The sequence below is a fragment of the Cydia pomonella genome, chromosome 9, assembly GCF_033807575.1.
Source record: "Cydia pomonella isolate Wapato2018A chromosome 9, ilCydPomo1, whole genome shotgun sequence".
Classification (NCBI taxonomy): domain Eukaryota; kingdom Metazoa; phylum Arthropoda; class Insecta; order Lepidoptera; family Tortricidae; genus Cydia; species Cydia pomonella.
Window position 1 is genome coordinate 5,897,946 of NC_084711.1, and position 11,052 is coordinate 5,908,997.

Genomic DNA, 11,052 nt, shown 5'->3' on the forward strand with positions numbered 1-11,052 from the left:
TCGAGGGAATTCCTAAAATCTTTTAGGCATACATGTAATAATTTCTGGGATTTTATTCACATATCAAGCATTATTATTAAAAAAGTGTCATTTGACTAAAAGTAACAGCTGATGTTGACCAGAATGGAACTCGCCAACTCGCGCGCGATTTGTTTTATTAGTTAAGTTTGTAGCAAGTAAGTTTTAAGTATTAAGGTTTTTAGGAACATTTGTGTCAAGGTAAAGGTCTGATGATGGGTCCCATGAAGAATCGAGGGAATTTCTTAAATGCTATAGGCATATATGTAGTACTTATTGGATTTTCATCAACATATTATCAACTTTTATTCACAAAAGTGACATTTGATGATGTGGAACTACTGATGTTGACCAGAACGGAACTCCAACGCGTGCAATTTTTCTTCGTTAAGTTTGTACCAAGTAAGGTTCTTAAGAAACATTTTTGTCAAAGTACAGTTCTGATGATGGGTTTCATGAAGAATCGAGGGAATTCCTAAAATCTTATAGGCATACATGTAATAATTTCTGGGATTTTATTTACATATCAAGCATTTTTATTAAAAAATTGTCATTTGACTAAGTGTAACAGCTGATGTTGACCAGAATGGAACTCGCCAACTCGCGCGCGATTTGTTTTATTAGTTAAGTTTGTAACAAGTAAGTTTTAAGTACTAAGGTTTTTAGGAACATTCGTGTCAAGGTAAAGGTCTGATGATGGGTCCCATGAAGAATCGAGGGAATTTCTTAAATGTTATAGGTATATATATAGTACTTATTGGATTTTCATCAACATATTATCAAGTTTTATTCACAAAAGTGACATTTGATGATGTGGAACTACTGATGTTGACCAAAACGGAACTCCAACGCGCGCAATTTTTCTTCGTTGTTAAGTTTGTAGCGAGTAAGGTTCTCAAGAAACATTTTTGTCGAAGTACAGTTCTGATGATGTGTTTCATGAGAAAGCGACGGAACTCCTCATTCTCCTCAATTTTTATAGGTATATAGTAATTTTGGATTTTCATCAATATCTTTAGCTTTTTTTATTCACATTAGTGGCATTCAGGTTATACCTATTTAGGAAGCAGAGTTTCTAATTTAAGGAAATCTATGTAAATTGATGTTTATGAAATAAATTCATTCATTCAATTCATTCATTTGATGAAGTGGAACTAGTGATGTTGACTAAAACGGAACTCTTCAACGCATGAGATTTTATTCTTTTTTTGTTTATTGTGATATAAGAGGCAAACTAGCAGACGAATCAACTGATGGTAAGCAATTACCGCTGGCCATGGACATCTGTTACACCATAGGGATTGTAAGTGCGGTGCCGGCATTTAAGATAGGAATACGCTCTTTCCTTAAAGTTTTAAAGATCGTATTGGGCCGGAAATACCGCATGCGACAGATCATTTCATAGTTTAGCTGTATGAGGCAGGAAGTTTCTAGAGAAATGCACAGTTGAGGATTGCCAACCATCTAAGTGGTGAAGATATAAATGATGTAGCGTAAAGCGGTGACGGAAAGAGGCGGCAGAGATTAATCTGAACAATTCCTCGGAACTTTTAAGTTTGTAGAAAGTAAGGTTCAATCAAGCGGACCCCAGGCTCCCATGAGCCGTGGCAAATGCAGGGACAACGCGAGGAAGAAGAAGAGAAAGTAAGGTTCTTAAGAAATATCTGTACTAGACACCAGTGTCTAGTGTCTAGGTCTGATGATGGACACCTCAAACCTTATAGAAATACATATAGTTTTTTTTTTCATCAATATCTCTAGGTGTTTTATTTTAAAAAAGTTATATTTGATCAAGTGGAACTGCTGATGTTGTCCAGAACGGAACTTTTCAACGCACGCGTTTTGTATTCTTTATTAAGCTTGTAGCGAGTAACGTTCTTAAGGTGTATTTATATCAATATTCAGTTCTGATGATGGGTTTCATAAATAATCGAGGGAATTCCTGACATCTTATAATTTCTGGATTTTTATTTACATATCAAGCATTTTTATTAAAATGTGACATTTGACGAAATGCAACAGCTGATGCTGGCCAAAATGGAACTCGCCAATTCGCGCGCGATATGTTTTATTTGTAGCAAGTAAAGTTCTTGAAGACATTTGTGTCATAAGGTCTAGTTCTGAGGATGGGTTCCATGAGAAATCGAAGAAATTCCTCAAATCTTATAGGCATACAATACATACAGTAATGTTTGGATTCTCGTCAACATATCAAGCATTTTTATTTAAACAAGTTAGTGATATTGACCAGAACGGAACTCTTCAACGCGCGCGATTCTTATTATTTGTTAAGTTTGTAGCAAGCTAGGTTCTTAGGAAACATTTGTGTCAAGGTCCAGTTCTGATGATGGATTCAATGAGGAATTGAGGATTTTAAATCGATTTGAATTCACAATTAGGAGGAATTGAGGATTTTCGTCAACATATCAAGTTTTTTTTATTTGAACAAGTGACATTTGATGAAGTGAAACTGCTGATATTACTGAAACTATGCTGATACTGCTGAAATGGAACTCTTCAACGACAAGTATTTTACCTTAGGCGTTTTTTTTTATTTTATTTCGTTTATAGCATGTAAGGCTTTTAAGGAACATTTGTGTCAAGGTCCAGTTCTGATGATAGGTTCTACGAGAAACTGAAGGAGCTTCTCATATTGTATAGGATAGGCATACATATAGTCATTTTAGGATTTTCATCAATATTACAAGCATTTTTACTCAATAAAGTGACATTTGTTGAAGTAGAATTGCTGATGAAGAACGGAACACCTCAACGACTTCCAGATTCTTTATTTTTATTACTCTTCTTTCTTTTTCATTATTCTTAGAACAGGTATTTCTACGAAGTGAACCGAACTGCTACTATTAAAAGTAGCTAGGTAGGTATGTTAAATAGGTTAAAACTGTAAGGATTATTATGTATAAGTAGTTTCTTTTAATTAAACATAGGTAAGTAATTCTATTTAAGTATAAGTATCTTTAAAAAAACATCAATCGACTCTTATCTGTCACTAGTTCCAGTTTCAGAGTATAAAATCCGGGTACACAGCCACGGCTAGCCGGGTAGCCAGACAGTTCGAATACGGACAAGTTATTGTGAATAAAAAATCTTATCGTCTTGCAAAAGTTAATGTCATAAATGTATAGGTTTCGAATACATGAATATAAAGTGAAAATGCTGGTAAAAGTATTAGTTTTTATCATTAACCATTTTATATCCCAACAAAACTGTTACCCTTACAAAAATAAAATGCTTTCATTACCTAATGTAGGTTACGTTAGGTAATAAATAAATAAATATGTAGGGACAATCTTACACAGATTGGCCCCAAACTAATCAAAGCTTGTACTATGGGTACTAGGCGACGTTAAACATACCTACTTATTTAGATAAATATATATTTACGTATATACATAGAAAACACGCAAGCCTTAGGAACAAATATCTGTATTCATCACACAAAGAAATGCCCTTACGCGATTCAAACTCGGGACCATCGGCTTCATAGGCAGGGTCACTACCCACTAGGCCAAACCGGTCGGCAAAAGGTAAAGATAATTAGGTAAAGACAATGAATAATTAAACGTATTATAAATTGACACCAATATCCATCAAATAGTATAACTAGGTATGCTAAGAGCGGGCTTCAGGCCATTACGTCGCACCTTTAGAATTAAATTAATTTGACTCAAAAAGTACGACTACTTTATATATGTAGTTTGGTAGAACAGTAAGAACTCACTATATGTGTCTCTTTTTCATGCGGTGAAATCCCCCCACCCGGAAAGGATAGCGACGCCCATTTTATCGACTCTCGAGTCGACTCCAATCTGATACTAATAGTAAGTAAGTACTTACTTAGTAAGCAAATTGTAGTAGTTTTCCCTTCTTAGTAAAAGGAAGTATTGTAAAGATACTACTTTTTAACCGACTTCAAAAACTTTTTTTTTGTATATATGTTAAGTAAGATCTTCGTCATTTCTGAACCAATGTTGAAAATTAGTTATCGTTTGAAAGTGGGTGTATAGTTCCAAGATGGTCCTATTTTTGACAAAACCACGAGGAATTAAGGGAACTCCCCAAATCTTATAGTCGTTTTTAGGGTTCCGTAGCCAAATGGCAAAAAACGGAACCCTTATAGATTCGTCATGTCCGTCTGTCTGTCCGATTCTGTCACAGCCACTTTTTTCCGAAACTATAAGAAACTATACTGTTCAAACTTAGTAAGTGGATGTATTCTATGAACCGCATTAAGATGTTCACACAAAAATAGAAAAAAAACAATAAATTTTGGGGGTTCCCCATACTTAGAACTGAAACTCAAAAAATCTTTTTTCGTCAAACCGATACGTGTGGGGTATCTATGGATAGGTCTTTAAAAATGATATTGAGGTTTCTAATATCATTTTTTTCTAAAGTGAATAGTTTGCGCGAGAGACACTTCCAAAGTGGTAAAATGTGTGTCCCCCCCCCCGTAACTTCTAAAATAACAGAATGAAAAAACTAAAAAAAATATATGATATACATTGTCATACAAATTTCCACCGAAAATTGGTTTGAACGAGATCTAGTAAGTAGTTTTTTTTTTAATACGTCATAAAATTAAAAAAAAAAAAATTTTTCATCAAACCCATACGTGTGGGGTATCTATGGATAGGTCTTCAAAAATGATATTTAGGTTTCTAATATCATTTTTTTCTAAACTGAATAGTTTGCGCGAGAGACACTTCCAAAGTGAAAAAATGTGTGTCCCCCCCCCCGTAACTTCTAAAATAACAGAATGAAAAATCTAAAAAAAATATATGATATACATTACCATGCAAACTTCCAACGAAAATTAGTTTGAACGAGATCTAGTGAGTAGTTTTTTTTTTAAAACGTCATATAATTTAAAAAAAAAATTTTTCATCAAACCCATACGTGTGGGGTATCTATGGATAGGTCTTCAAAAATGATATTTAGGTTTCTAATATCATTTTTTTCTAAACTGAATAGTTTGCGCGAGAGACACTTCCAAAGTGGTAAAATGTTGAACAAAATCTAGTAAGTAGATTTTTTTTTAATACGTCTTAAATGGTACGGAACCCTTCATGCGCAAGTCCGACTCGCACTTGGCCGCTTTTTAGTTTCATCAACAGACCAGGCATTGCCATTCAAAAAAGTGCTATTTGAAGAAGTGGAACTTCTGATCAGGACCAGAAAAGAACTCTTTAACGATGCGTATTTCACGCTAGACGATTTGTCTTCTTTGTTATGTTTGTAAAGAAGCTACTTGCTTAACGAGGTTTAAGGAATATTTGTGTAAAGGTCTAGCTTACATCATGGGTTCCATGAGGAATTGAGGCAACCTCTCAATTCTTGATGGAACGTAAAACTGTTTATTGTCGATAGGTATCCCATCTGCTCTAATTTACCCCACTTGAAAAAAAAGGTACATGAAAAAAAAACTTCTCTTAAAAATAGGAAACCGACTTCAAACATAGGTATTAGAAAACAATACAAAAACTGTTATTGTATTTTCAGAAACCATACGGCAATAATGAGGATGCATCGACATAAGAAGAATCGAACATGGGCAAGATAAAGTTCAAGAAAAAAGCAAATATAATGTGTACTTGTGTGTAGTCAAAGAAAGTTGAAAAATAAAGCATAATTAATGGCCATAGAATACAGAACCGATACACGAACATTCAGACTATTAAAAATAGACATATAGGTTGATCGTACTACTCGTACTAATGTATATCTTTTGTTCAATTATATTATTGCATTAAAGTTAGATTCTCTAGATATATATTATTCATAGGTTCTGTATTCTATACGAATTGTTTCAGTGTAATTATTGTACTAAATACCGTTGACCGCCTGTCAACAGTATTTATTTCTACATTACTATCACAGAAGATTTTAGGCCCTACCGTACAGTTTTTGAATTAGTATTTACTATGGACAAATATAGCGAAATGTGAGTTTTTACCTAAAATATCAATCTTTTGTGAACGTGGTGTAGAGTATATACCGCCTAAGACTGAAGTAGCTACGCGGGTTACGTTTTAAAAATAGAATCGTGTTCATGGTCGGCCCATGGTAAAAATAATTAGGTACCCGTAGACCCGCTGGTGAACACTGTTTATGATAACACTTAAAATAAACCCCGTGGACCCACCAGGAGAACATATTGGAGAGACTAGAGATAATACACCGCTTTAAGGGCGGTCGCACTCGGCATTGACATCTGGCGTCTAGATGGCGGGTGGACCTCAGCGAATTTCAAAGAAATATTTATAAACATTCAATGACGTTCGGCTCGGACACCAGATCTTCAATCTCCTGATTCCTGTGGAGTCTCCAGGTTCCATCCTCTCCACGTGTGAGTCCTAGGATTTTTCGCGCTGCCAGACTCCGATGACTCGGGCACGTAGTCCAGATGGGTGAGGATCGTGCAGCCTGGAGGGCGTACTCTGAAGTTCCAAATGGCCGAAGACCGTCTAGACGTCCTAGGTAGGTCCCGCTGGAGAGACGAAATGCAAAAAGACCTTAGCGAACTCGGCGCTGTCGACTAGATGGAAACGGTTTTGGACAGAGAAGCATGGCGGTCTTTGGTGTCGGAGGCCAAGATCCACTTCGGGTCGCTGCGCCATAGCAGTAAGTATTTATAAACATACGGTACCTTCTGTGTACCTAACCCAAAACGAGATATTTAAGAAAAAGTCCACCCGCCATTCTGACGTCAGGATTGCGGTTGGACCTATGAAATCTTGCATTATACCGCACTAAAAGTATGCAGTTATATGGTACAGTCGCCATCAGATATATCGGAGTGGCCGAGGTGCTCAAAGATCTCTAAACACGCACTCTAACCTCTTGACAGTAGAGGCATGTTCAGATATTCGTGGGTACCTTGGCCGCTCCGATATATATGATGGTGACTGTACCTTCAGTGTACCTCTGTAAATAGAAATAGAAACCGGTGTACCTCTCCCCAAAACAAGCTAGGCTAAGCTCATGCACAATATAACTGCATACTTTTAGTGCGTCAGGTTGGCGGGTGGACCGTTTTGTAAAATATCTCGTTTTGGGGAAAGGTACACTGGTTTCTATTAAAGGTACACTGAGGTACACAGAAGGTACAATATGTTTATAAATATTTCTTTGAAATTCGCTGAGGTCCACCGCCATCCTGACGCTTACCATATATCTAAGGACCGACCTTAGGGGCAATAACGATAGTGCTAGTTCAGTTGTGTCATTCAAAAATTCGAGCCAATCGTGCTGTCTAACGCAACTAGATGCGATCAATCGCGTGCGTAATGCGAACTCATCAACCAATCATGTTGTGGTAGTGGTACTTGTGGCGTTAGACTGCACGATTGGCTCAAACTCGTGTGCGTAACACCGCTGTACTGGCCCCAATCTTATTGCCCGTAAGGCCCGTCCTCAGATATATTATGTCAATGACACAGTCGCGATTTTAAAAAATCACATCGCTTCTGCTACCAAGTTGTTGAGCATAACGTTTTCCTATCCACAGGTTCCATCTGTCCATCCATTGTTACTTAACTGATGGATCGAGATAATGAAACCTACTGAATAGAGCGGGTCGATTGGATATAACAAAGTACGCTTATATGAAACGCTACTCCGGTGTGCGAGTGAGATAGTCAGGCCAATTTGAACTTGCATTTGACAGAAAACTGTCTCCATCAAACGCTACCAGTTCCATTGCCGGCCTCTTCGCTGCCTTCTATAGTGGTTCAATCTTACCTTGCTCAGGCTTTCCACATGGACCAACTACGTATGCACAACTGGTTGTGCCATTAAAAATATGTGTTCCTAATGGCACAACTACGCACAACTGGCACAACTAAGCACAACTAATGTGCTCTCGAACCATTTCTTATAACACAACTACAATCAAAAGAGGAAATAGATAGCTTTCACATTAATATGTGCCCCTCCGATGTTGCTTATGTCCATGGGGGGCGATGACTGCTTCCCATCAGGCGGCTCGTTTGCAGCCTATTAGGCTATTACATAAAAAAAATCCTCTTTAGATATTGACAGTGATAATGGCCACTATTCTCACTTATCTTTGCATTATAATATTATTAATCATTGAGCGAAATTGGAACAATTTCGTCGAGGCTCCCAATAATTCTCTCAGGTTTAACGAGGAGTACACAAATGATTGATTTAAAGTTGGTAAATTACAGGTAGTTGTGTAATTAGGAACTAAAATTAAATCCTTGATAAACCAGTTGTGTCTATGGGAAGGATTTCGAAAAAATATTCCTTATGGCACAACCAGTTGTGCATACGAAGTTGGTCCATGAGGGAAGCCTGACCTTGCTTATGAATAAAAAGGGGCGTGCACACCGATATTAGAGTAATATTGGAATCATATCAGTTAGTTGCGGGCGTCTCGCTCGCACAAATACATGCGTATAAGTGCGAAATGAACGCACGAATGACAGCTAACTGGTATCATTCCAATATTATTCTAAAATTGGTTTAATGTCAGTTGCACTTTCGAATTGGCCTACATAGCGATTTCCTTAGCCTGCACACCGGATCGGCGTGTGGGCCGGCATCTAGCTAATGTAAAGCCACCTCATTAGGTGCTTTTAGCCTTTTGAACGGCAAGAACACCTAAAGATGTGGTGAGAGAAAGCCGCGCGTCCCTCATGCACTGCACTAGCTTTACAGCTTGCATTGCGACCAATGTATGCCGCTCACCGCCCCGCCGGTCGCGTGGGTCCAATCCGCGGCCCTAGAAGACGTACTTTACGTACATATAAACAAGAGCACGCGAGCATATTGCGAGTTGTGTATGTGTACTTGTGTTATCTAGGCGCACAAACGGTTACAATAACAAGAAGTGTACACCGCGTGTGCAGTCCAACACGGGAGCACGGGTGCGATTCGAAAATAACGCGCTAGCGACGCATTACGACATTGATACTTTACCATTTGAACGCCATAAACAAAAACGTTACTCACACGCCAAGGTCACGGGCGCAAGTGAGCTTGAAAGTGCATGAGTATTACATTAGGGACTTTGACAGCGATTATAACAGCTATAATCATTAATGTGTTCATGGCCCTTAAATCATGTCTAGTGACGGCGCCTTTAGGTGTTCTTGACGTTCAAAAGGTTAAGGGCGTTTGCTAGCTGGCGCTAGTGCACGGAGCGGGCAAACACGCGCAGGTGCCTTTGTAAGTAAAATCAGTCGCACGCGTCCGCGCCAGTTAGCGTTGCTGATACTGTAAGCCGCACGCCCGCTCCATGTACACGCGCCACGTTGCGGACGCCCTATGCCCTAAACCTTACTTGAAAGTGTGAAGGTTACTCTGACAGCGGCTATATCAGCTATAATGTATTTATGACGCTTTGAGCATAGCTAGTTAAGACGCCTTAAGGTATTCTTGGCGTTTAAAAGGTTAAGGGCGTTTGCTAGCTGGCGCGAGTGCACGGAGCGGGTGCACGCGCGCGGGTGCCTTTGTAGGTAAAATTCGTCGCACGCGTCCGCGCCAGTTAGCGTCGCCAGTTACTGTTTTTCGTTAACCCGCTCCAGCTAGCAAACTAATCGCAAATGGTCCGAGATTGGCGCAATAACCATGCATTACCTTATCTGGATCTGGATGCACCTATTCACCAATGCTTGCTTTAAAGTAACTTGTCGACTCGTCCTGATAATATTTGTGCGACCGTGAAGAAAATCTATGCCGTCACTTATTTTTTAATTTATATGAAATAAAGATGTTAAATGTATTCAAAAGTTTTTATTTAATAAGGTATAAGTGCTCTGTGCACCCGCACCAGCTAGCGGTGCCCTTAGCAAACCAATCGCAAATGGTCCGAGATTGGCGCAATAACCATGCATTCTCTTATCTGGATCTGGATGCACCTATTCACTAGAAAATGTATGCCGTCAGTTATTTTTCAATTTATATGAAATAAAGGTGTTAAATGTATTCAAAAGTTTTTATTTCATATGTATATATAATGGAACGAAATACAGCTACTATCTTAGCTTGGCAAACAGTTAAGAGTCGCTGATGCTTGTAATGTATTCACTGCGTTAATTTTAGGTTTAAGATTCTTTATTCTCACTAAGAATTTGACAATTCACTTACATGAGAACTTAAAACTACACAATTTAATCCTGCTTCATATGGCAAACGAAGGGAACGTTGCTTTGAACCGCGGCGCAATCTCAAATGTTTCACGTTTACACAATTTTCCTACAGAGAGACAAAACAAGTATGTACATAGTACCTTTTTACGATTTATTTTATCGTAACATATAAACTTAGATTTATTTTCTTGCTGCTAATTATGGTACTCCATAAATACATTTACTTACCTACTTATTGCTTAGGAATCTTATTTCATGTTTAATAATAAGTTTATATAACGTTTCTAGCAGGACATAACGCGAACTTTAAAAAATATAATGCTTTTTCTACCTTTATCACTCGAATATGTAAGAGCAAGAGAGATAAATAGACGACACTTACTCGTTCAAGGTAACAACTCGTTTTATTGTCAAAGTTCCGAATTAAACAAACTTATTCTTCGGTGACATTTTTAAGCGTTTATAAGCGACTATACGGATCCAGCATTTGCCGCTCATTCGGTTCTCCTATTGCACGCAAGATGTCAGTACTAGAGAGGATTTGAAAAATCATAATTAAGTAGTTTAGTGCCATTTATTGAGCGGTAATAATTTAAAAAAAATATATAAATTACTTTTTCATTATATTTCAGGCATGCAAAGTGATGTAAATGGTTACAAAAGTAACTCTATATGAATGACATTTTTTAGTTCCAGTTTACGCCGCAGCGCATGATCAAAATTATTAATATCATCTTCCCTGGACACTTTCGGTCTTTGGTGTCATATAAGTAATTAATGCTTAATTGAAGACCTTCCAAATAGGATAAAACTCAATTGTATATACCACTAGTAAAAATTACCCAAACGGCTACCAAGGCTCCATCTAGTGCCAGGTAGAACAAACAAAGCGGCA

At 37.8% G+C, this 11,052-nt stretch overlaps 1 long non-coding RNA gene across 1 annotated transcript; it reads left to right on the plus strand.

Moving 5' to 3' along the window:
- The first annotated feature begins 376 nt into the window (after positions 1-376).
- LOC133521224 (uncharacterized) lies at positions 377-6,001 on the plus strand. The gene is made up of 3 exons (XR_009799872.1): positions 377-1,588; positions 1,668-4,121; positions 5,145-6,001. It is a non-coding gene; the product is annotated as an uncharacterized LOC133521224 (long non-coding RNA).
- The last annotated feature ends 5,051 nt before the right edge of the window (positions 6,002-11,052 follow it).